The sequence below is a fragment of the Aptenodytes patagonicus genome, chromosome 4, assembly GCF_965638725.1.
Source record: "Aptenodytes patagonicus chromosome 4, bAptPat1.pri.cur, whole genome shotgun sequence".
NCBI lineage: Eukaryota > Metazoa > Chordata > Aves > Sphenisciformes > Spheniscidae > Aptenodytes > Aptenodytes patagonicus.
This window is the reverse complement of record NC_134952.1, coordinates 5,423,895-5,450,523: the sequence shown is the minus strand read 5'-3', so window position 1 is coordinate 5,450,523 and position 26,629 is coordinate 5,423,895.

Here is a 26,629-nt window from a genome sequence, read left to right as displayed (position 1 = left end):
GGAAAAACATTATAAGAAAATAAAAAGGCATGAAAGGCACACCCAAGTCAAAGTTCTGTAACTACCAGCACATCATGTAATCCATTTAATAAATTTATGAAGCCCTGAAATAATGTTAGTGAGGTTGACTGAGATTTTGACAGTACTAAGAATCTTACAAAATGCCCCCCGAAGATAAAAGGAAGATGAGTTGAATCTAAATTCAGGACTAGATAAAAATTTAGGAAGAACCTCAGGATGTGGCCACATGCACTGTGGAGTGAGTGTTGCCCTATGAACTCTGCAAGCAAAAAAGATAGCAGTCAAATAACCTGTTATCCGTTCTGCTTCTTCAGTGCTAGAAGTAGGATGAACTGTTGTGTGTTGATTTTATAACCCTGTTTATCACAAGCCTCAAGTGTGTGCTTAACTCTTTAACTACATGGATAGTTGATTTACCAAAGGTAAACACGTACTCAAGTTCTCTGCTGAGCCAAGCACAATGCTGCAAATGACCTAATTTGTCATATCAGTATTGCAAACAAACACGCTGACACTTTTTCCCCTACTTGCACACGATATGAATGGATTACATAGCACCACTTTTCCTGTTTAGAGCAACAGAATATAAAACCATGAATCAGTCCTGAATGCATTTTTTTCTCTGTACTGTGGAGTTATTGACGTTTATAAGAATATTGACTTGGTTCTTTCCAAGCAAGCAGCTATATCAGCAGAAACCTTTCCAGTCCCGATTCTCCTGTCTGAAAAGGTTTGTTAGGGAAGTTCTTATTTGAGGTTGGCATAAAGTCAGCTTAGAGGAAGGTGATGAGAGTTTCACTGTTTAAACTGTTCATGTGCATGTTTTGCTTACTCCTCACTCCAAAAATGCTGTCACAGATGATCAAATAATCTGTACCAACCTTTAGTCATATGAAGAACAAGACAGTTAAGCTAACCTTCTGAGATTATATTGTTTCATATTCAATACATGCCCCAGATGAAAGAAAGGAAAAAGACAGAAAATATTCAGTGAAGTCTTCATACAAATTTGACATAGGAGTGAAAATGTTTCATCAAAGTTTTACGAGGAAATTTCTACTGTTTTCTTGTTTATGTTATGAACAGCCAAAAAGGTAAGTCAGAACTTACTGACAGGGCAAAATATGATCATTGTTAAGTATATGCTCCTTCATATACAGAAGAAGAAGAAAAGAAGAAAAATCCTTCTTACAATGTAAGTCCAATGGGAGGATCCAACGGCTTTAGGAGAACAGAATTCAGATATAGTGTTTTAATGGAAGGAACAGCCAATAAGAATGGTGAAATCGATTCTGAATTAAATTTAAATAAAGTTAAATTCATTTGGAATTGTGTCACCCTCCCCTCATCATGCTGCCTGCAGCATAACCTTTCTTTTTAAGACATCAATTTCCAGTAAATTTACAGTAGTTTCCTGTTTTGAGCTACATATGGGTTTTTTTGAACAACTACTGTTGAGCTGAACTGAATTGAAGTGAGCATTACGGGGTAGGTGGGACAACAATCGATCTGAAAGTATGGAAATGGCTGAATTTCTTAGTCATTCACTTTGGAATACAGGTTTGTTGGGGTTTTTGGTCTAAAGGGGATACAGCTTCCTTCCCTTCAAGAGCTTCTTTTGTATTTTCTCACTAGTCTGTCAGTTTTGGCGCAAAGAAAAGAGCATGGGAGGTGTGCTGGTTTTGGCTGGGATAGAGTTAATTTTCTTCCCAGTAGCTAGTATGGGGCTATGGTTTAGATTTGTGCTGGAAACAGTGTTGATAACACAAGGATGTTTTCGTTACTGCTGAGCAGTGATGACACAGAGTCAAGGCCTTTTCTGCTCCTCACCCCACCCCACCAGCGAGTAGGCTGGGGGGGCACAAGAAGTTGGGAGGGGACACAGCCGGGACAGCTGACCCCAACTGACCCAAGGGATATTCCACACCAGATGACGTCATGCTCAGCATATAAAGCTGGGGGAAGAAGGAGGAAGCGGGGAACGTTTGGAGTGATGGTGTTTGTCTTCCCAAGTAACCATTATGTGTGATGGAGCCCTGCTTTCCTGGCGATGGCTGAACACCTGCCTGCCGATGGGAAGGAGTGAATGAATTCCTTGTTTTGCTTTGTTTGTGTGTGCGGCTTTTGCTTTACTTACTAAACTGTCTTTATCTCAACTCATGAGTATTCTCATTTTCACTCTTCCGATTCTCTCCCCCATCCCACTGGGGGGGTTGTGAGCAAGCGGCTGGGTGGTGCTGAGTTGCCAGCTGGGGTTAAACCACTACAGGAGGGCTCTCCAGGAATGCATAACAACTTTACCCTTTTGATCTTGATGCTTTTTGTTGCTGCAAAAGTTTTTTTCTGTAATTTTCTGTGATGGCTCCTACATGAACATGTCTTCTAGATTTTAGAGGGCACTGGGTACATTCTTGATCTCGCTGAAGTGAATGGTAAAATTCTCACTGGTCTTAGGTGGGCTAAAATTTAATCATCTGTTCTGTTCACAGATGAAGCCTGAAAACATTATTTTCTCTCTCTTTCTTTCTTCTTCTCTCTGTGGGAGCACAGGAGAGTGAATCTGTTACCACTGAACTCAAAGTTGATTATCCCATCTTCTCCTTAATGGACTCCTTACAACAGGTACAAAATAGGTAGAAAATTTTCCTGTTTTCCCTGAATAATATTTTATACCTTTGTCAGATACATATTACGTTACAGAGGCAAAAGAGGGAGAAAACATGACACGTTTGTCTGAATGGAGAAACTAAAATCTCAATATGGTCCAATGTTCTTCTTCTGTTTAGTGGTAGAAGTTGAGATAGTGACTAACTTAAAAAAAAATCATAGGAAGGTACACTGTAAATTGGGCATATTCATCTTTTTCTTTAAGGGATCATCAAAGTTCACTGTGAGGACTTTGCCACTTACAATATTCTTATACTTACACTGGAAAGAATAATTTGTCAATTCACGCTTTTTTTTGTAAAATTATGAGAAACAGAATTTCACAGCCCAACGCTGGGATAGTACTGTTTCATGTCATAATAGTTCACAGTATATGTCACCACACTTTTTTCATCCCAAGAGAATCTGGACACTTTTACTTCAGTACAACTTCCAAGAGGACTTCTCCCTGGATAAGACAAATTATTTAACTGATTTTTGTAGTGCTAGAATAACATTAACACCCTTTTTTTTAAATTTAAATGCAGCACAAAGACTATCATGCTTTTAACAGAAAAAAAAGTATTTAAAAAATCAGGCATAGAAACAAACCAAATTTACTAAAACTCTCTAATGGCGTTTTATCCTATAACCAGCTTACCAACATTGATTAATTAATCCTTGTGACATTGAAGTTAGTTACTGTGGATGAAGACAAATTAGTCGCCTGAAACTGTGCTGAGAAGGTTGTTTCTCTATGCTGATGTTTGTTAGATGTGCCTTGAAATGTCAGGCAGAGTCATTACCATTGGGGCTGCATAAGTAACCTTTTCTGGTATGGCATAAAGGAAATGGAGGTTATAAAGGCAGTCAAGTCCTCCACTGAGCTGACTAATGCATTGCTTATTTCTCATGACCGTAAGATAGCCCTCTATCATTTCAAATTTGGATTCAGAAATTTAAAATCTTCACATAGCTCATACACAGAAAATCCTCTTGTTTTCCTCTGTACAAGGCAGAACACATTTGATCCTACTTCCGACAAAAAAAAAAAAAAAAAGATATTTCAAAGCAAAGAAATAAAAATACTTTCTAAACCAAAGGGTCACAGTTCTGTAAAAGAATTATACAATTTTTTACTGTCTGATTTTTTGCTGAAAAAATTCTTTAAAATAATTTTTTTCCAGTAGATCATGTCAGTTTTGACAAATAATTTTTTAAGAAAAGAAATTGCTCAGGCATATGCCATATAATTCTAGTACTGAGCCATCTCAGATGTTTTTTTAAAACCCAACAGCCTGTACCCAAATGTTCACCACAAGAGCATAAGTTCAAGAAATAGAAGTAAACAGCCTGATGACATGAATGTCAGAAAGTACTCAGAACTCCTTTCCAATAGCTTCTCTTCCTTCCTCAAAGTGATGTTGCCATATTATCTGACCTCACTTCCATGAGTGATGGAAGTGATGACCTTTCAATCCATATCTTTAATGGACTGGGACATAGACCTGTGTCCATCCTGTCCCAAACACCTCACTTAGGGGATATATTGTCTTTTCCTGCACAATTGACAAAGGGACCTACAAAGGCCAACGCCTGTTCAGGGAGGCCAAATCTTGCTTTGCAAATCTCCATCTCTTAGGACAACAGAGGAAAGCAGGGAGGAGTACACATCCAAGTTAGAGTGAGGAGTCTGGATCACTGTCACTGAGGAGCATCAGGGAGCTTACCCTTCCTGTGACCTTTGCAATGCAACTGGAGAAGAGAAATCAAAACCAAGTCCCTTCAGCCAAATCTAGGCTTTCAGGGCTATCTCAATATGATTTTTCTCCTTTTCTCCCTCTGTCTTGGAAAACAGTCATCATTGCAAGAGAGTAGCCGGTAAATAAAGGAAACAGTACAGAAGTGCAACTGTTGTTGCACTCTCTTGGGAGAGGATGAGTTTAATAGGATGAAATTAAATAAAACAAGAGTTCAGCTCAGGAAAATAATTTGAAGATGCCTTTGCACTCTTAGAAGAGCTGGGAGAAGAATGGAATGTATTGTATTCTTTTTCTGCATGCAAATAAGATGCATATGCTCTTGAGTAAAAGTAAGGAGCGTATAGAGTGTATGGAGATATCCAATAGATGGTTTAAAAAAAAAGCATCAAGATGAAATTTTAAGTAATGGTCTGTATGCCCACTAGTGGTAGAAACAGATGTTTCACAGTGAGTATGGAATATCTGCCTATATGGGAAGAAAAAGAAATGAATCTGGTAGGAATAAGAGATGTTTTAGAGCAACAGATGAGAAACATTTGAGTGTAGGATGAAGGGAAGTATAGAGTTCTTACGCATAAAAAATGGAACAAGATATTTCACTCTTGTTTGGTGGGAGTCAATTGGCTCATGTATTTTTGTGGCTGTTATAAATAGAAAAACACACGTAATTTTTTTGCTACTTTAAAATACTTAAGCACATATGTTTATATTTATGGTGTGTTGTCTTCTTTCAGTACAAGAATCTTTGGTTACAACCAATGTGGTTTCCTAATAAAAGCCTCCATGGCCTGCCATTTTCTTGGCTTAAGAAAGTTGCAGAGGGTCCCTAATTTACAGGTTTAATTGATAGGGAAGGGTTGAATACATGTGTTGCCTCACACACAAGATTAGACCACAGATGTTTTTTGTCAATATATCTGCCTTTGCCTCAAAGTCCAACAAATGGACAAATAGACATTCCTATGTCTACTGAGGAATAATCCTGTATTTAGTTCCTTGGCTGAGTAGTATGATGTAAACCCTATGTACATATTTCATTCACACACTTTGACTTTCACATTTAGTCTTTTTCTCAAAACTTGGCAGCTGGCTGTGTCTGTATGAGTCAGGAACAGCCAGACAAAAGCCCAGCTAACTCCCACGCTTGCTTCCTTTCAGTCATGCTGGAACCTTTCAAATTATTCTGGACCGGTAAGAAGTCTCCAGGCTTTCTAATGATGAACTGGTGGCCTTTTAAGCTGCTGAGTGTGCTCGGGATATGCTTGGCCCTGTAAGCCAGGCTCCCGCTGGGCAGGAGGCTATGCTTCCTTCCCCATCTAGTGTTTAGATGGCTGGAGCACTGGAAGGGGATATACCTAAGATGTTGGTATCACTGTTTAGGTCCCCATGAGACTTGCTATTTTTCAAGGAGCTGGCCACCTTCCAGCAGGTTATTTCCAAGAGTGTTACTTAGTGCTTGGCACTTGTGTGAAAGTCCTGTATTTTGGACTGGGGAGCCCCGATATTTGTGCCTAGACACAAACCTTTTTTTCCTAAGGTAAACATTAATTCTGGTCTGGTGTCCCAAGTAAAGCTAATGCAGATGGCATCATTTCAGCCATTTGTAAGCTGCATAATGTATGTTTGCTTTCTGCAAAAATGTTTTGCCCATGAAAACTATATAGAATAGAACAGCACTTTTCTCTCATGAAAAAAATATGCAAAAAGATTTTTGTACACTCTTTCCATTTCTAGTGTCTTTCGGAATGCTTTAAGACTAAATAATGAAAGGAGCGGCTAACTGCTAAAGAGAAAAGAGAGAGAGAGGACAGATTGAAGGCAGTATTCAATTTTCTTTTATAGTATCCATAAACTGCTTCTGAACTAGAACTTGGACATGCTGTTTCTCTACATCTTCCCCCTACAATCTTCCCCTCCCCCCAAAATAACAGAAAATTTCCCTGTCAGAATCCCAACAGCAACAAGGGACAGGTAGCAATGCTAAAATTGATGACTTAATTAGCTGTTATAATTTATTGAGTATAGGCAAAACAATATAGTGAATAACTGGGGGACTTGCAAGGTACCACTTAAATACAAAATGATTGAAATACTGTGGAATTTTACTACTTTTTTCCAATGCAAACAATGGTTTTATGTACATCAACAGAAGAAAAAAAAAAAAACCAACCTTTTACCCACTTCTCGAAACATTTTCCTCGTAATATTCTTCATCTTTATATCAATGCTCAGTGTCCACATTTATCAAATAATATTCAGCCTTCACTGCTACAAGAGATGCCAGTTCTTCTCTTTTCACTAAACAAATGTTGATTATATATTCAGAGGTATGAATCAGGAAACTGTTCCAATAATAATATGACCTTTAGGGCTTGAAATAAAGAAATTAATAGACCACATCTTACTTCCAAGGGATTGGGCTCAAGCTCTTACTTCTTAAATGGTTTTCATATGAAGCAACATTAAAAAAATTCCACCAGCAGAGCTCACCGACACTTCTATGCAAAGTATCTCAAGTATATAACAAGCACTGAATATTTCTATGAAATGTTTCAGTAAATAACTTCTTTTCCAGATCATGGAAATACCTTACAAAAATATTGCTATCTGATTTTACGCATGAGGAGATAGGTACAGAGAGATGACCTCAAGACCATACAGCAAGTTAGGCTGAAAAAAAAAGGAAAAAGAACCAGGAAGCCTGATATTCTTTAGTTCGGAAAGTCGCTTACATTTGACAAACAAAAGCAAATTGGAGCAGAAAAACTAGTGAAAAAGAATAACATTTGAGTCATCTTTTATCTTCCAAAAAAGAAATAAGGATATGCTTTCATAGGCATCTGTAGTGAAATTCACAGAAGCTCTTTATGAAAATGTCAGTTCATCAATCTCTTCAAGAAAGCTTTTCAAACTCGACAGTGTAGTGTACTTAATGGTCTCTTTCCATTAGACAGCAGAAACAGCCTGTAGCCCAGTAGCCCCAGAAATGTAAATAGCTTGTGCCAGCCTGCAGACTCTGCGTTACACAAACTCTGCAGGGCCCTGGAGCGGTCAGGTTTTGCCTGGACTTGCCTCGGTTTTCTCTGAGCTTTGTTTTACTTTGGTTGTAACAGCAACCGTCTAACAACCAGGTGGCTTTTAGGTAATTTCTTTTAGTTTTGTTTAGCTTTGTATACGTGTTTTTGTTTAGTTTTGTTTTGCTTTTTACACACTATTGGTATCATACATGATATGAACTCATCTCATCTGTGATATGAGTATCATATTCCTCCCACTGAAGGACTCAGAATGGTAAACCTTCACCCGCACCCCAGACTCAAACCTGCTGATAGGACCCTCTCTAAATTTTAGCTTTATTCATTTAATTCCATTTTATAAGGGGATTATTCCACAAAGAAATAGACATGCTTTTGTTTTAGATCTTGCTGATGTTGTGCATCTCTGGTAAATCAAGTCTCTCGGTATAATCAGCAGATAATCTACAATCCCTAGAACAATCAATACATGGTTTTGATTGTTAATAGATTAATTAACTGAATTAACTAAAAAAACTCATTAGTTATTTACAGTCCTCTCCCCTGAAGTCTCAACATCTAGGGCCTGAACAAACCCCATTAAAATACATCCAAATTTAGCAGTGACTCAATAGAAGCTGTATTGGTGCCATGAAGAACAAATAGAACAAGAAGGAATCATGTCCCAGTTTGTTTGCACCTAAATTGTGGATGTTAAAGAAGGGTGGTGAACAGGGCGTCAGGAGGGAGTATAGGCTGGGAGGATAATATATGTATTTGTATATACATAATATACAATAATATACATATGTACATATACAAAATACACATATATACATAATATACAATAATATAATATTTGTATGTTGGCTATAACTCAGTGAGTACAACATTTCTGTCAGTCTTCTGACATCCATTTGGCAAGTATGAACTGTCTCCTCTTGTGCTCTGCATTTCTTGTGGATACAGTTAACTGCTCATGCATTTTTATTTTAATTTTTCATTTTTTCCAAATGTACAAGCATACAAATGGACAAATGCTATATACACCTCAACTCTCATTTGCATGGGATCTAACCTTAGGTACCTAAGGTATAGACATCTACACCTAAGCTACTTATCCAGTGATGCTTTAATAACCAGCGGAGAGGAACTGGCCCAGGAAAGCACAATCCATCTGACATTTTAGACATCTACTTTAGAGTGAGATCAGCCATGCCCTACAAGTTTCTGCTTCTCATCACTGACTATAAAGTGAATTTCAACAACTGACTCAAATGGAAACAGAGACTATTACACCTTAAAATGGAGGAATACTTGTGCTGGAACAGGCTAAAATACTTTCTGACCCAGTCTCCAGCAGCGACTTAAAGTAGATGCTTTGAAAAGCATAAGAACAGCACAAGAATATATAGTGCTTTCTCCTGGTGCTCTCCCAGTATTCAGGCATTTTCTTTTCTGGGATTTCCTGAGCTGAGTGTTTCTACATATTTAAAAAATTTCAATGGAGTTATCTTCCATGAATTTGTCCAGTTTCTCCCTGAAGATATATCACTGTATGACCATTATGGCCAATGATTTGGGTATACTTAAGCTTCTATTTTTTTTTTATGTTTCAGACTCAGCCAAGCCAAGCCATCTAAAAGTTAGGCACCTGGTCTAGCCTACTAGTATAGGACTCATTCACCATTAGCAGTAGAAAAACAATTTATGCCATCTATGTTACATCTATCTTTGGATGTGACAGATCACCTTCTGGATATATGCAAAGATCCACTAACAGTAAAGGAGGAGGATGCTTTTAGAAGGGGGAATTCAGTTCCCAGAATAAAACACACATTCATATTTGTGTGCAGGTGCCCATGTGTGGGGTAACCATAGGCGAGGGAGCTGTTGCCTTTGGAATTTAGGGAGCTCCTCAGCTCGCCCTAGAGAGATGTCTGCATCTGGCCAACTGAATATCTCTGTTCAGTTACCTGAACATAGTTGTCTAGTACTATCTGAGACACCTTAGGATATACAAGGCATCCACACAGGGTTGACAGATGTTGCAAGTCTTGCAGAAACCTATGTCTTTCTGGGCTGACAGAGAGCTAGGGGCTAGAGGGATAAGCTGATGTCTAAATTGTTGGTTTGCTAATGTTCAGGAAAGAAGGAAGATCCTAGAAAGGGCTTCTAAAAATGGAAGACTAATATTGCTTTTCATTTTCATGGCTGAAAATTTCAAGAAAAAAGGACACTGGAAATGGAGTTAGTATGTTGGAATATAATGTGCTGAACATCAGTGTAACATGGATACATTTAGTCCTGTTACATTGAATGTCTTACTCATTGTTATGAGACTCGAGCATCTTATTTATTTTGCAGAACAAAAAAAATCTGTACAAGAGATTTGGTAATATCCTGCACTCCTGTGTAGTATTGAGCTGTAGTTTTGATAAGCATTTTTTTACTGGGATGAACTCTTTTACCTTTTCTTCCATGCCATTATGTTGAAGTTATCCCACTGAAGTCAGTCAAAGTTATGGAGGTATTATTCTTTTATTCTATTTGAATTAAAAAAAAAAAATGAAACACTTCTATATGATGCTGAACAATCCATAGGCAACAGAGAAGCAGCATAGTTTCCTGTACAGGGCATTAGAGATCCATTATCTTTTTCCACTGACCTGCCTTTACCAAGGTGAAGGCCTGCATGTAGGTAGGAGCAATGTCTTCTGTTACCAAGTTCTGCTCATTTTTTGAAAACCAGGTGAGGACTCACAGATAAGAGCTGTCCAATAAATTGTTTAGTTTAAAAATTTTTTTCAAAAATCCCCCATTTCAAACTGAAATATTTCAAAAAAGGAGCCTGCAGACTAGAAGATAAAAATGCAGCAGTACATTTAAGTAAAATGGAGGTAAGAGAAGTACCATTACACTGATGGACAGTGAGCAGTTAATGTGGGCATTTTATGCCATTGTATTATTTTAGAAACATAATGGGAAGGAGAAATTGTAGGAAAAAAACCCCCATATGTCACTAATTCCCATGCTTCTATCTGAAGATATAGTAAATACCCAATCCATATTGAAATTTTAATGGCTAAGGGGAAATGGAAAAAGATACAACATGGTCGTGGAAGAGGATATTAAGAGAGAGAAGTAAGGAAGAATGAAGAACAGTGAAAACAAGTGAAAGAATTTCAGATTAACAGATTAGATTAAATCTGATAAAAAAATCAACAAGGAGTTCAGATGGGAGCTTTACACTACTATGCTAAGCGATTCATTTCAGTTGTGAGCTGAGAAACATGCTGGGTCAACACCGTGCCTGCATTATTTGATTGGAGGAATCATTAGTACCTTGGCAATCAGATAAAATCTGACCCAATCTTAATATGGGACTTTGGGGGAAAAAGCTGCAGAAAGAAAAACACTTTATCCAGTGTTTGTAACTGCCAGTTAAAGTAGTGCCATTTTGTAGAAATTAAACCAGATTGTAATGGAATTCAATTATACACACCATGTAAGGAGATGATTGTGCTGCAAAGACAAAATTTGTAGAAGTATGGTATGTGGCTGAGCTGGTGTAGAAGACCTCCAGCATAGCTCACAATTCCTTTCCACGTCCCCACTTTTAGAAGAATTAGTATCTTATTCCTTGCTAGTACCAAAATCTTTATGAACCTCACTGCTCCCCAGCCTCATTTGTATACATTTGTATTAGACAATGGAATAACATTCTGCTTATATAGGAACACAAATGCAACCCACAAGCTAGCTTTTATATTTCAAAATCAAGCTGCGTTTTAGCCCCTGGAGTGAAGAAATGTTAAACTATTTGAGCCACTAGAGATGTAGAAGACAGAACAGCGCAATCCACTTTTCACTCAAGAGCTTTATCCTCTCCAATCTTTCCTTCATGTGCAAATAGGCCTTGGTTTTCTCGATAGCACATCTACTCCACCATGGCTATGTTGGAGTTCCCCTACATAAACTGAGCAGGTGACAATAGAAGTAGGTTGTTTGGTTGGTTGTTTTTTAGTGAGTGTTGTTACACCATTCCTCCCACATCACAGAATGACTTTATTCAATTGATGCAACTTCTTCACCTATAGCCTTGTCTTCACCACACAGTCATCTAGAAGACTGTGAGAATGTATGAATTTCTTCCAACCACATTCAATCTTGTGTAATTATATTGTTGATAATTATAATGTTGGCTTTAAAGAACCTCTAAACTGATGTCAGTCCTTGGCAGAGAGCAGGTAGTCAGGACTGATAGAATGAGTTTCCTCTGACTAGCATCAAAGAAGATGACATCTCCATCTCAGCTAGTCACCATGAGCTCTCTTCATTATCAAATTGAAAGGTAAACAGTAGAGCTGATGGAGCCTAAAGAACAATTTACTGTGAAGTAGATATCTTTGAGTGAATGAATTGTGTCTTGTTTTTCCATAATGGAGTAAGGAGGATAAAGACAACCAAATGAAAGAAAGTTTGCAGTAATGATGTGTTGTCTCCAGAAATACATACTGCTGGTTTTGCCCCAGATTTATTTAATGGTTTTCTGCCATGGAATTTATCTTCATTGTGTGTCCTTATCTAATTTTTCCATAGTCTCAAACATAACTTTTTAAGCAATATGAAAATGCACAATGACTTTACCCAGAACTTAGCCCAGTTATTTCTTTCTTGTTTGATACCCATTTCCTCATTCCCATCAACTGTTCTCTGGAGAAGGCGAAACAAAAAGTGCAACAAATGATGTCTTTGTCATGATGTACACCCTAAACTGGAACCGGGTCCATCTCATAATTACATTAGCAGATTCAATTTACAGTGGGTATTCAATGGGAAAATCTTTCTATTCCCCTAAAAGTGCTAATGTTTTATGATCTTTGTCCAGTCTACTACTGCATCTGTCAGAGCAATGGTATAAGTGGAAATATTATATTATCTTCCACCTTATAGTATCTCAGAATTGTGTTTTACATTTACAGTCATTTTTTCACCTTGGTTTCCCCTTTATTTGAGAAAAAGAAACCAAACCAGAAAAAAACCCACACCCAGTTTCTGACCGAATTGAAGTTTCTTGAAGATGATTTGAAATGTCAGATTTCCCCCAGTCCCCAGCCTGGCAGTTCTCTCCTGTTCCCTCCCTATGGGTTGGGAAACCTTGTTAGAGTGTGAGCAGACACTGAATTCAGATGGCTGCTGAAGTCCTTAACAACCTCCAGCAGACTTTGAAAGTGAAATGGCATGGAAGGGGAAGGATGAAATACACATCAAAGGTCACGATGGAATCTTGATCAGATGCACCTTACTTCTCTGACCAACTAATTAGGTGATATGTATTCCAGTTTGAAAGGTACATAGAGACACAATATGTTTGAAATGCAATGAGGAGAGGGAGGTAGAAGAATCAATACAGATATTTGTATTCTGCAATCAATGAAAGCTGTACTTTCAAATCAGCATAACATTGATTCTTGGATTGTTTTTTTTCCTAAAAAAGAAAACAGGTGTGAGATGCATTTTAAAAAAAAGGCTGCATGATTTGACTTCTTTTTCCATGCTTAGTTGCTTTCTGATAAGCAAGCTGCTTTGAGAACTCATCCTACGCTGTAGCATGAGGAAACACTCCTGTGGCACATCAGTCTATGTATATTTCCTTTTCCTGTCTCTAACAGATCCAGATGACATGAGTCATCAGTTATAGTTCGAAATCCAATCCATTAGCGCAGGCTATGAATTTATTTAGCTCTAGCTGTGTAAGTCCTTGGAACATGTTTTTGGAAGGCAGCTGTTACACATGCAGCTCTGTTTTCTAAATACATGATTATGTTTACAGCTGTTTAAAACCAATTCAGCATTAGAGTAAAGACAGTGCATACACCTAGGTCATCTTTGAATCATCCTTTAATTTCCCCTGAGTCTCTTAATTCTAATTTTTCTTTTTTATATCTAGCTTGATGCTTTCATTTGGGTGTTTGCTTTTATTGCTTGGTTGTTTTCTTTTAGGAAGGAATACTTAGATAGAAACTATACCATTAATTTCAAGCAATTAGCTCTCATCACTTGCTTGGGCTAATGTCTCAATGACATCTCTGCAGTGACCCAATCAACTCTTTTTTTTTTTTTTTTCATCCAAGGTTCTGTACTACTTTTTAAATAGATGCTGCAGTGTAGTTATAGTCTTCAACTTTTCCTTTCCATATCCACCCTCAACGTGTTATAACCTCAAGAGTTTTTGTACTATTTGTTCTGTAATACTACACATAACAAAAATTGTTGCAGAGAGGGTAGGAATTATCTAGGATAAGAAATAATATGCTTAAATTCATTGCACCAAGGAATACTGCAGTTCATAGGGAATTTTTGCTGATGACAAATACAGCTGAACACTGGTATGGATTGCCTAGAAAGAGTGAGAGACTCTAATCGCTTGAGCTTTACAGAACACGTTAAACTAAAATCCGACAAACACGCCATGAGTGTATTTGATCCTGCCATGGGTAAAGGAATGACCTTTTCAGCAGCCTGTTTTCTATGCCTGTGAAAAGGGCTTGAAGATACTTGAGGAGTGCTGGCTTGATGGGAATGGAACATGCTCAGGAGGCTTCCAGCACACCCTGGGATCAAACTCCTTGTTCAAAGATTTACAGTTAGCTGGCAGATCTCATTAAGGTGATGTCTGTAGCCTATGTCCTGACATACTTCTCAACCCTGTAGATCAGAGGCAAGTACTGATTTATGATTTCAAGTCACAGATTTTTTCTAATTGCTCATCAGGGAACATCTGCCTCACAGCTTGAATGTAACTGAATATCACAAAGTTTGGATTAAAGAACACTCTTCCTCCCTCCCTTTCAGCAAGACAAGAGACACTTGGCTTTTGTGATCATTTGGCTTCAGCTATTTCATAGAATCATAGAAAAGTTTGGGTTGGAAGGGACCTCTAAAAGTCATCTAGTCCAACCCCCCTGACGTGGGCAGGGACATCTTCAACTAGATCACGTTGCTCACAGCCCCGTCCAGCCTGACCTGGAATGTTTCCAGGGATGGGGCATCCACCACCTCTCTGGGAAACATGTGCCAGTGCTTCACCACCCTCAGCGTAAAAAAATTGCTTCCTTATAGCTAGTCTCAGTCTACCCCCCTTTAGTTTAAAGCCATTCCCCCTTGCCCTGTCGCAACAGGCCCTGCTAAAAAGTCTGCCACCATCTTTTTTATAAGCCCCCGTTAAGTACTGACAGGCTGCAATAAGGTCTCCCCAAAGCCTTCTCTTCTCTAGGCTGAACAACCCCAACTCTCTCAGCCTTTCTTCATAGCAGAGCTGTTCCATCCCCCTGATCATTTTTGTGGCCCTCTTCTGGACCCACTCCAGCAGGTCCGTGTCTTTCTTATGCTGAGGGCTCCAGAGCTGGACGCAGTGCTCCAGGTGGGGTCTCACGAGAGCAGAGTAGAGGGGCAGAATCCCCTCCCTCCACCTGCTGGCCACGCTGCTTTGGATGCAGCCCAGGATACGGTTGGCCTTCTGGGCTGCGAGCGCACATTGCTGGCTCATGTCCAGCTTTTCACCCACCAGTACCCCCAAGTCCTTCTCGGCAGGGCTGCTCTCAATCCCTTCATCCCCCAGCCTGTCTTGATACCGGGGGTTGCCCCGACCCAGGTGCAGGACCTTGCACTTGGCCTTGTTAAACCTCATGAGGTTCACACAGGCCCACTTCTCGAGCTTGTCCAGGTCCCTCTGGATGGCATCCCGTCCCTCTGGCGTGTCGACCGCACCACTCAGCTTGGTGTCATCTGCAAACTTGCTGAGGGTGCACTCGATCCCACTGTCTATGTCATTGATGAAGATATTAAACAGTAGCAGTCCCAAAACGGACCCTGCAGGACACCACTTGTCACCAGTCTCCACCTGGACCAGCCGTTGACCACTACCCTCTGGATGCAACCATCTAACCAATTCCTCACCCACCGGACAGTCAAGTCTCCAGTTTAGAGACAAGGATGTTTCCTTTCTTCATTTTATTTAGTTATTTATTTTTATGGATAGACAAATGGCCATAGTTATTTATTTTTATTAGAAGAAAAATGACAACAGAATCATTATGGGTGGAAGAAGGAGCAAGACCTACTGCAAGAGAAATAGAAAGTTTGGACTCCAAGTCAAATAGCGGAAGCACAATGGAGAGAGCATGTGGACAAGATCTGATGAACCTGACAGTTTGGGCCGGGCGGAACTAAAATGACCAACTAAAGAGAAAATGGCTTTTTTTTCCAGCCACTATCACAAAGGTGCAGGAGGTATATTACAAGCTGATCCCAATTCCCAAAGGGAAGGTAGTACGAAAAAATCAATCTTGGAGTCAATTTTCTTTAGGAACACCATACAATAGCTTTATCAGAAAAATCTCAGAATGGCTATGCAATTCATTAGCATAACAAAGTGGTGCAAATTTAATGGGAATTACCAGACTGCCTTCTTCCCCTCCTGTCCCTTCTACTGCCCTCCCCTCTCCTTTTCTCTCCCCTCCTTTCCTCATGAGACTATGATGGACCTGAGGTGGCCAACAGAATGAAGGAATAACACAGCTGTGTTTTAAAAGGCTATATTCTGTCACTAATCAGAAAATGTTGTAAAGCCTTGCTTAGTTGGCCTGTTAGATCATTTCTTTCATAGTGATTTAGTTTTTCAATTCGTGTAAATGAAGTACTTTCCTTCAGTACCTGATTGCAGTAGGGCTGCACGTGTCCAGATGCAAGCTCTGTATAAGGTGAGGTGAAACTGGAGTCAATCAGCTTTGCAAAAAGAACATAAAATATATATATTTTTTTTAATCTGGAATCATTTCACATGCGCTTCATAGGTGCAATGTCCTGAATTCATCAGCAAGGAGATTAAAAATGGCAATACTTGATTGACTATTACAAGCCTGGAATTGCCTGACATAGATGAGCCTGCTTTGCTATTACAGGATCACAAACCTCTATGTGGTCCAAGCATTAGATGGAAAGAGATGCATGGTCACAGCTGTGTTTGCAGTCTGCCTTGCTTGGCTGGTCCCAGGATTGATGTAGTGCCCTATGTGAAACTTGCATGCACAACATCTTTACGAGCAATGTAACTTCACCCTAAGTTCGGGGTGCCTACATGTCCTCCCTGCCCCTGTGGCTAGGAATACTCCAGGAAGCCCCATGGGCTTTTCTGTTCCTTCTGACCCGGGTCACTCCCGTAACAAAAGCCAGTTTCTACAAGATAAAAAGGCTCTATCTGAGCAAGTCAATACGGGTTTCTTTCACAGTGGAAGGAAACAGGCACTTCTAGTACCAGACATTGGGATTTTCTCAGATGAAATGCACCCTGGAGATGTCTATTTTTGTCTAGGGACAACCTAGGGTGACCACCCCACATAGAGATGCGTGGTGTTGAGCAAAATGAATACCTATGTCCATGCCACTGCAAGGACAGGTGGGATTAAGGTGGTAATCAGTAATGTCCTTTCACTACTCAGAAAATGAGTACTCTTACTCTGCATGAAATTAGCTTATGTCCTATTACCCACTTGTTTGCTTTTGGAGACAAATTCATAGCTCAGAAGCAACTCCTCCATTCCAAGTACTGACCTTAGGCACTGCTTCAACTGATGTCAAAACAACCTCTCCACTCTCATCCGATCAGCTTTTCTGTTTATTTACCACAATTTTCTGATTTTATGACTATCATGTGTTTAAATTGGACAGTATCACAGCATGAGGGACTTCAGTATTTAAGTTAATAATCCATTCGATTCACTCACTACAAGATTTTCTATTGCTCTGAGAATGTTTACAGTCTGATTCAGTCCATTTTTGTGCTTACTGCAGTCACGGTCATGCTCCTGGTTTAGTCACTTCATGTAGCATTACACATTGCATTCTTATGTCTTCAAATTATCCGTAAGTGCACAAGTTTTTTTAGTGCTTTTCTCCTCCTCATAAACATCTCATTATTTACCACCCTTAGGGGCCCTGATGTCTGAAGTTATCCTCATTGAAATTTGATTTTAACTCTCCTCTAATTTTCTTTTGAAGATGTAGGTCCTGTGCAGACTTAAGCCCTTTGGCTGTCCTATTAGGATGGAAGTAGTCCAAATTAGAGGTGCGTTACCGCTGTGATATGATCACCTAGTTAATTGCAGACAGGCCTTTAGAGATTATTTGCTTTTATGTTCTAATTATTTCTGAGGACAGTATTCCTCTCCTCTTCAAGCTATGTACATACTGCATATAACAAAGAAGTCTTTTAAAACTGGACAGTAAACCAAATTTTACTTTCTCAATAATATTGACATAATCCATAGACAGAGCTAAATTTTCTCGCTCATCCATATACATTGTAATTTATACTTGCATAGAAAAACTATGCTTTTTCATTAATTCTTTATTCAGTATGAGCCAATTCATTCAACCAATTATGATTCAATCTTGTCTTACACCTGACTAAAGCTCACTAGCACAATTCTTTACAGATCTTCAAATCCCAGGTTCTCTGCTTGTTGTCCTGATGTCATCCAGGCAATTTCGGTTAGCACTTGCCCCTGAGAAAGGTCACTGGATGATTTACTGACAACATGCAGATGTTTCATTCCGCAATCATTTGGATGATGAACTTAACCAAAGCACACCACATCTCCCTTTTAGACATGTGTTCTGATTTCCTTTCTCTGCAAATCATGATGCAGGGAGAAGGAGCAAAGGGAAAGCAAAAGGCCTTGACAATTCCCCTAATCTTCACGAGATTAGATCAAGAAGACTGAGGAAAGTCAGAAATGCCCTTAGTTCCCTTCTTATTCAAACATAGTCAGTGCTATGGTTTTACAAGTAATTCTTTACAGTTCAGTGTACAAGAGCCTAAAAATCCTTGGAGAGAACTCCTGGCAGTGTGTTAGATTGCTGCATCATTTTGGACTACCATTCCTTAGGACCTGCTCTGCAGATCGCTTGGGATTCACAGAGATTCTTTTCCAAACTTAAGTTACATAGGTGGCTTCATCTTATTGGTAAGTATCAACATCTGAGCAATTCACTCTTGTTCCCTGTTACAGGCAGCAGAAATATGGTAGTCAGTATAGTTAAGGGAAACTGGGGCTTAATTCACCTCAATCAGAAGTGCGCATCTAAAATAGGTCAGATAAACTGTGCTTTAAAAATAGCTATTTCTCTCTTTTGATCATAAAGGAAGGTTGAGTGACTATCTCAGAAATAGACATCCATATAGTACTTTTTAAATTTGGGTAGGATGAATCACGAGGAGTTGTAGATGGAACAGTAAGACCTGCTATGCTTCACCCTTCTCAAAAAAATATCCATTTTAAATTGACATTGGGTTTCCCAATAAAAAAGATCTTCCAGTGGCATCACAGGGGAGACCATTCACTCCTGGCTTTTAGGTATGCTTTATTGTATGCTTTACAGTCGTGTAGCTTGAGGATTTCCCCCAAATTCACCATTAACTCTATGCTGACGGTGGTTTGAAGAAACTCAAGTTATTAACTGTTGGAAGTAACAGTCATCTAAGAAACATCCTTAAACACCTCAGAGAACCCTGTACTGTGTATACTCTCCCCAGAAACTGTGACTTTTCATCCTCAACGTGGTTGTCCTTTAATAGCATGTTTTGCATTTAGAGTTGGTACAGATTTTACTTGATTCAAGAAAGAGGTTTTCAATATAGTATAGAGTTTGGGGCTTTGAAAGCAACAGCTTTTCTGTCTCTGCTTGTCCGCCAGCTGAGGAGATTTTTGATAAAAGGACTTTTTCCCTCTCAAAATGTCACTCACAAAAGCCTAAATTTTTTTGAGTGTACTGATTTCACCACAACTGTGTTGAAATGATCTTTTAGTGCAAACTGGGATGAAAGTCAAAATGAGGACCAAATGAGAGAGTCATGTAAAAATAACTCAATAATCTGAATACTTTTCTGAATATGGGCGATGTAGCTTCAAATCCCAGGGTGTGTGAGACCGAGTAAGTATGTGAATTTTCACACTCTTTACAGCTTAGGTGTATCTATCTGCTTCATTCAACTATCATCTATTCTTGAAGTAGAAAATAAATTATCCTTTCACAACAACAGTTAACAGTTCTTTTTTTTTTTGTCTCTGTTTTCCCCCTTACATGCCCTACAGGCAACAGGATTCTGTACTTTATCAACTGTCTGGGACAGTGTACCAAATATTAACAAAATACAATTATATATCAAAAAGAAAAAGCTGCTTTTACCACCCTTTCAAATGTCATTTAAGAAAGAAAAAGCCTTTAAAACAGTCAAAGTACAGAAAGTTGACAGTGCTTAGGGAACACTGGGGAGAATGACAAATAATTTACTAGGCTCAACTCCTGATAAATGGTGAATGCTTGTTCTGTTTGACCAAAATATAACTTTGATATAAGTGGTTATGGCATCTTACTGCTTTGTGAGAAACATTACACAGCTTCAGGTTTTATTTGACTCAAGCAGATGCTCTGTGCCGTATAGAGCTTTGTGTTTTATGAGCTCCAGCCCTCATTCTGTCTTTACTCTGCTGCTATCTGATTTCAGCTGGTTTCAATAATAATGAGAAACAATTCCCAAATAAAAGGGGGGGGGGGGGGGGGGGGGGATAAATAGAAGGAAGTCCAAAGCATCTAGCTATTGACTTTTAAAGAACTCTGTTTTGACCTTTAAAATAATGTGAATAGAATGGCATTAGTAGAATGTCAAATGGTAATAAACAGACAAACACTACAATTCTGGAAAGTCAGGGACTGTAAAATGAAGTTTCCCATAACAGACTTCCCTCTGCATCACTATCTACCAGCCATAACTACCATGAGAGGAGGGAGAGATGAATCTCCAGGCCAGGAGAATAGAGGAGGGAAGTGACCGTTGCTGGAAGTGAAAGCAAGCAGCGCAAAACTTGTCTTTCAGAAGGAAATTTCCTACAGTGAGCAAGCTGCCTTCTCAGGTCATTATATCCTCCCTACCAGGGAAGAGATGTGGAGGATTTCAGCTTGCACCGTCCCTCACTAACCTGTAAACCATCACCACAGTTTTCAAGCAACCTACATATTTCAATATGATTATCCTCACAAAGCAATTGTGGGATAAGCATGTGTCATTTTCTCCATGATAATGGAGATCTTGGGGACCCAAAGTCCAGAAAAAGAGAGTCCCAAAAGGATTTGAGTCCCCAAAATTGGATTTAGATAATCAAGTCCAAGCTACCCTTTGCTTTTTAAGGTTTTCAGCATCGTTGATTTTGATTGTCAAGATGAAAGGTACCCTATTTTCATAACATTATAAGCTTGTTCTTTCTGGAAGTCATATTCATTAAAGGCTGCAGATGGACACCCAGCAAGTGCCCAGGGCTGAGTGGGAAAAACAGTAAGCAGTATCCATTTGGCTGTTGTTTCATATACCTGTTTAGTTTTAAAAGCATTCATTTTGTCTTCATTGGAGTGGCCTCTGCAAGAGTATCCTTCCAAATATTCTCCCTTTTATGGAATTTCCCAATTAGTTTTAGCTCACACCATCTTGAAAACAACACAAAAACCCCTAAGCCAATTGTAATTTAAAAGAACAAGTGATTAAAATACTTTTAGTTGAGGCTTTTCAAGAATTGCCACGGCCACTATTATTTCCTATATTTCTTATTGTTTCTCTGTTTATCTCAACAGATAGAATTTGAAATTTCCATCTTCTAACTTCACTACCTCCCAAACTTGACTAGAGAATTTTTCGTCCAGAAGTGTTATAACCGTATTTGTTGCAGCTGCCTCTGCTTATGCTGCAAGTAGGGAAGTGCTGCAGGATATTTAGGAGTTTCCTATGGAAGTTTTTGTCATGGAGCACTTGCCAAGTAAACCATTGGACTAGACTGTCAAACGAAGATTATATTCTAGATCTAGTAATTATTAACTTGTTAATCTTGTTATCACTAACAAGAAAAAAAACAGGCTTTCCTAATCGAAAACTGTGCACCAAATTTGAATGCCTTGAAGTCACGCATGTGTATGGAAATGGCTTGGCTTAAATAATCACTCATGTTTCACAAACATATTCAATGACTTTTTTTTTTTAAGAACTTGTTGATGTGTAAAAAACATATTCCAGCTGGAGATTGCCCCATAAGTCATTAATTGCTTTCTTAAAGTCCAGGCTCAACTGCTTATTTGAATGTGGAAGTACTTGAACTGTATATGCAAACACTGTAACAGTATTTAGGAGAAAAGGCTTTACCTTATTTTTTACCATCCAGATACATGCATAACCCTTTAGAAGATTTATGAATGATTTATATTTATTGACAAGTTATATTTAGAAATGTCTCAACTATTTTGGTTTGCTTTCTTCCCTTCGTTCCATTCTGATAACAACAAATATTCAGAGTATTTTGCATCAGAAATTGAGAAGATAATTCTGCTTTTTTGGCTGTTCTATAATGACATTGAAACATTAGGCTTCATACTGATTTGTTGCCTGTTCTCTTCTCTCCTGTTTATACTTGCTGTTCGTATCAGTACAACACTATTTCCCTGTACTTGCCTTTTACATACAGCACTAGCTTTTTCTTGTGACTTTCATCCTGTGACTACTTTGCCCTTACTGGTTTTCCATCCAATCTTATACCGATTTCCAGCCATGATTTTTAGTGCCTGATGCTTATGTGGACATTTCTGTATGCAAAGAAGGAACTGGACTGGCAGCTTGCTGAATCCAAGGGTACCTAGTTTCATCTTCCAGGACATCTTAATTCAAATAGAGAAGAAATTGGATTTTTATAATTCCACCTAGAAATCATGGAAAGCTATTTCCAATGTAAAAAAAAAAGAGATGGAAAAATGACCAACAAAAATTAAGAAAGTAAAACCAGACTGATTGCATCAGTCTCCACAAGAAGAAATAATTACATGAATTTTTTTCACATGTATATAAAACATGTTTATACATGTTCATATATATGTCCTTAAGACTATACTAATCTTTGACATATTCAACAATTAGTAAACTTTAACCAGAGTTCTTATCATTAGCAAATGCACACGGAAACGCATTTTCCTCAATGCTTTTCACCTCTGTTTTTCCACAATACATCCAGATGGAGGAAGTTTGTCTGCAAAACATTGCTATTGAATAGTTTCTTGTCAATATTCTTTTGCAGAAGTTACATTTATGGAAATTCAATGAACAGGTTGACAAATACAGTCAAAAAGACTTCCACATTTTATATACCCGCAACATTGTATACCTTCACTGCTTGGTTTATATTCAATAATTTAGAAGAAGCAATTTGAACTATATTTTTTTTAGACACTGTGACAGAGAATAAGTCTCATTTAAAGAAAAATGGGGCTTTTTTTCGCCTGTGTAAGTCAGAAATGAGTATTGATGCATTTAGATTGCAGTCCAGAGACGTGTCTCTGTTAAGTTTAACCGAAAATAATATGGATAGAAATAAAAAGGCTTTAAGTAGGCCCAATTGATCTGTCCTGTCAAGATTCCTAGCAGGAAAAAGAAAGAAAAAAAAAGGGTTGTTAAGTCAATATAGTATTTTTTTTTTCAGGAGGGAGACTGCAGTGCTCAAAGCCTCATCTCTTAAGGTTTCCTTAGGAAAAAAGAGGTTGAAAATAGGAAAAATAGTGAAAAACTGAAATATCGCGTGGGAAAATAACTCTCACCAGCACTAGTAATAAGTGAAGATGAAGAACTACTTCCATGGAAGATTCCTACCTGTTGGATGTAGTAAGAATCTGAGCTGCTACATGTGGGGAGACTTGTTGCTGCTGTTTTGTTTTGCTTGTTTGTTGTGTCAATTCTCCATCTACCACGTTCAGTTTTTCTCCCATGTTCCCCTCATTTAAAGGAACACAAGATGCTCCCTAGAATCCATCCAACCTGCCTAATCCATATGGACAAGAGTTGTATTTCTGTAAAAGGGCTCTTCAAGAGAAGCTGTTGAAGAGCTGCCACGTATGGGGCCTTCCCCATCCAGCTACTCAGAGGCTGGTAAACCTGGGTTAACGTTCTGGGTAGACAAAGCAAAGGAAATGTGATAGGGCTGATGTCAAGTCTTTTAAAGATGGACGTGTTTTTCTAATAGGATCCATCCTAGCTGAATTCCAGCTGAATCTACAGAAGAAAATAGTTTGTAGAAAATTGTGCCGTCAAGCAAGAAATTACAGTCGGAGAGAATTGTTTTCCTATCCTTATTTTAGAGCAACTTCTCTCAAAATATTTAAGTTCCTTATTTCTGAACAATTGTGGAATCCAATTGATTTTATTATCACACATAAAAAAATAGTGTGGAGTTTCTCATCTTGCACCACTGGCAGAGGCAAGCAGACAGAATTAATATTTCTCACATGGAACACAACACAGATGATTGTATTCCAAACTGGGCGATTATGATAATGATTCTCCTGCAATATTTGCATGAAATGGCAGTAATGGAAGCAACTGTTAAAACTCTGAGCTATCAGCTATCCATAAGCATTTAGAAATCAGAGTTTATTTTCTTTTCAGTTTCTGCACTTGCTTTTTCAAAAAATATAACCCCGAGGGTACCTCCTATTCCAGTACTCATGCTCTATTGATTGAACTTTCTTTGTTTCTCACCCAAGCTCTAAGCCTGCAAGAGGCATCCTAGCTTGTATTGGCTCTCTACATTTACTTTATCATGCTTGTTCTTGTGTCCTGGTTTCAGCTGGGATAGAGTTAATTTTCTTTTAGTAGCTGGTACAGTGCTGTGTTTTGGACTTAGCTGTCTGCTGGGTTCAACATCCCACATGCAACTGCACTGTGTCTTGTGGCCAGATATAATTTTATAAGGGACATTAAGACACACCTCAGGTCTTTCCTATTCCAAGTTAGAGATGGTATTACTCAAATGAGAAATGCTGGGACAGGACCTCAGTCACAAATTACTACTGCTGAGTAGTTACAATTAGAATTTCCCCTTTAACAGCCTTTGGGCATTGGCAAGCAAGCAGCTGTCTGGGAAGACAGGCTACCAAAGGACAGCTACAGGTAGCCATGGCCCTGATACCTCCTTCATCGATGCCCATATTTGTGTTGAGAGGGAACCGACCCATGAGATAAAACCTGCTGTCCTGTTTTGAGAAATCGTAAGTCATCTCATGTGGCTTTCGATATAAAGCCCATGATACGCAGAATGGATTTAATATGGGCCTGCAGAAGATGAAGAGAAAGAAATAAAAGATTGTGAAGCGCTTAGCAGGATGTTAGAATTGTATAAATAAAGCCAGTATGTAGCTGGCAGTTTACAATCTGTCAGTCAGGGGCTTTTTTGGTTAAGTTTTTCCTTTACTTACCTTCAGCACTGGAAAGAGACATCTTTTTGGTAAAATTGTTACTTTTCACTGTTAAAAAGAAAGTCATGTTTTTTTCCCCAAAATGACAATTAAAAAAATGGCATCAGGGTATTAAGTCAAAGGAAGCTCCAGTCAGACCTTAAGATGAGACCCTCTCATATATAGGGTGAGAAATCACACGTGGAAGTAAAAGACCAGTTAACAGCACTGAAAAGGGTCCAATCCTTCTTAGTGTCCAGGACTAAAGATTAACATTCCCTCCATGTTATCTCCAAGGAACTCAGCTGTCACCAAAGTACTTTCTCAAGCTCCTTAAGGTCTAGTCCTAGGTACTGTCACATCAGTGTGTGAGGTTTGGCATTGCTGGTCTAAGCTCATACATGGATTTAGCACCTGGGCTCTTTATTCCTGATCTGCTTAGTGATCTCTTCTTATTTCTACCCATCTGTTTTTGCCTACATTCAGCAGTGCAATGTTAGGACTTCTAAAGCTTAATTTGTATTTGCTCAGGATATAGAACAGCAGAGCTCTGGTCTAATCTTGTGCTTCTAGGAGTTTTTTCATTATTTGCATTGCAGAGGAAGAGAGTCTGAACTCTTAAGAGTAAAAAAAAAAAACCAAACCCCTTTTTAGTACTTGAAGTGGAAATATCATTGTTTCCTCTCTCTCTTCTTTTATAATACATTATCCAACACAGGTTTGCAAATGAGATGGTGCCAGGATCTTTGCTCTGGATAGTCGTAGCTTTTATCAATAGTGTCTTTATGAACAGAATAACAATTTAGGTGAGACTTTGGAGGGTGTTGTTTTTTTTTTTCTTTCGCATCCAAAGCATGGACTTTTGTTTCTATTCTTGTGGATGGCAAATTATATCAAGGTAGACAACACAGGATGCGTATATTTATTGGCAGCAGTTGGGTAGACTTGCACCTTTTTCTCTCTTTTTCTCATTTCAATAAGGAAACATTAGGCTGGCTAATGAATGCCTTAACCTCTGGCACTCGTTCATTCATGTACAATGGTCTGTGATGGCACCTTGGAGATTTACTGCTACCTTATTCTACATAAGTGTAGGTAAATATAGAAGACTGTTCCTACCTTCTTTTGCCCTTGGAGTATTATCTGGTCTCATTCCTTCTTTGGAATTGTTGAGTAGGACTTGGCTCCAGACTGGAGACACCTGAGTTTAAATGCAAATTAGGTGTGTAAGCAGCTGTTATAGTCAATGGAGTTTTAAATCAATACAAAGGACCTAGCAAGGTATTTGCCTCACCCTGAAGTAGATGTACTTCAGTTGCCTACACGTAGATGTCTAATGGCATTTGAGAACACTTTGTCAATCCAACCTGGACTCTGGCTGCCAGTCTGGGTCTCTGATAGGACCATATCTGCCTGGGTGTCAGGCAGGGTGTCATCTGAGATGACATTAGACACCCCTGTATGGGCATCTGAATCAATTCCACTCCTTCATCTTCTTATACAGAAGCGGCATGATTTTGCATTGAGTCAAATAACTGCAGAAAACAAAAGGAGAAGTGTAAAATTTGTCTCAGTGCAATATTCTATCACAAAGTGATAGTCAAGATCTTTTTACTCTGTTTTCTTGATACAGTGTGTTTACCAATAATAGTTTCTGTGCGTTTGTTTTTTTTTTTCTTTTAATAGTAATTACCAAAATAACAAAGAGCAATTGTTTTTGGTTTTTTTTTCATGGAATTGTAACATTAAGCATTTCATTAAGATGAGTTGGCTATCAAGACTGTTTGGCATACAGCACTGCACTGGCAAATTAAAACCAGAAAACCACAAAAAAATCAACCTTTAACAAAAAAAGAAAACAGC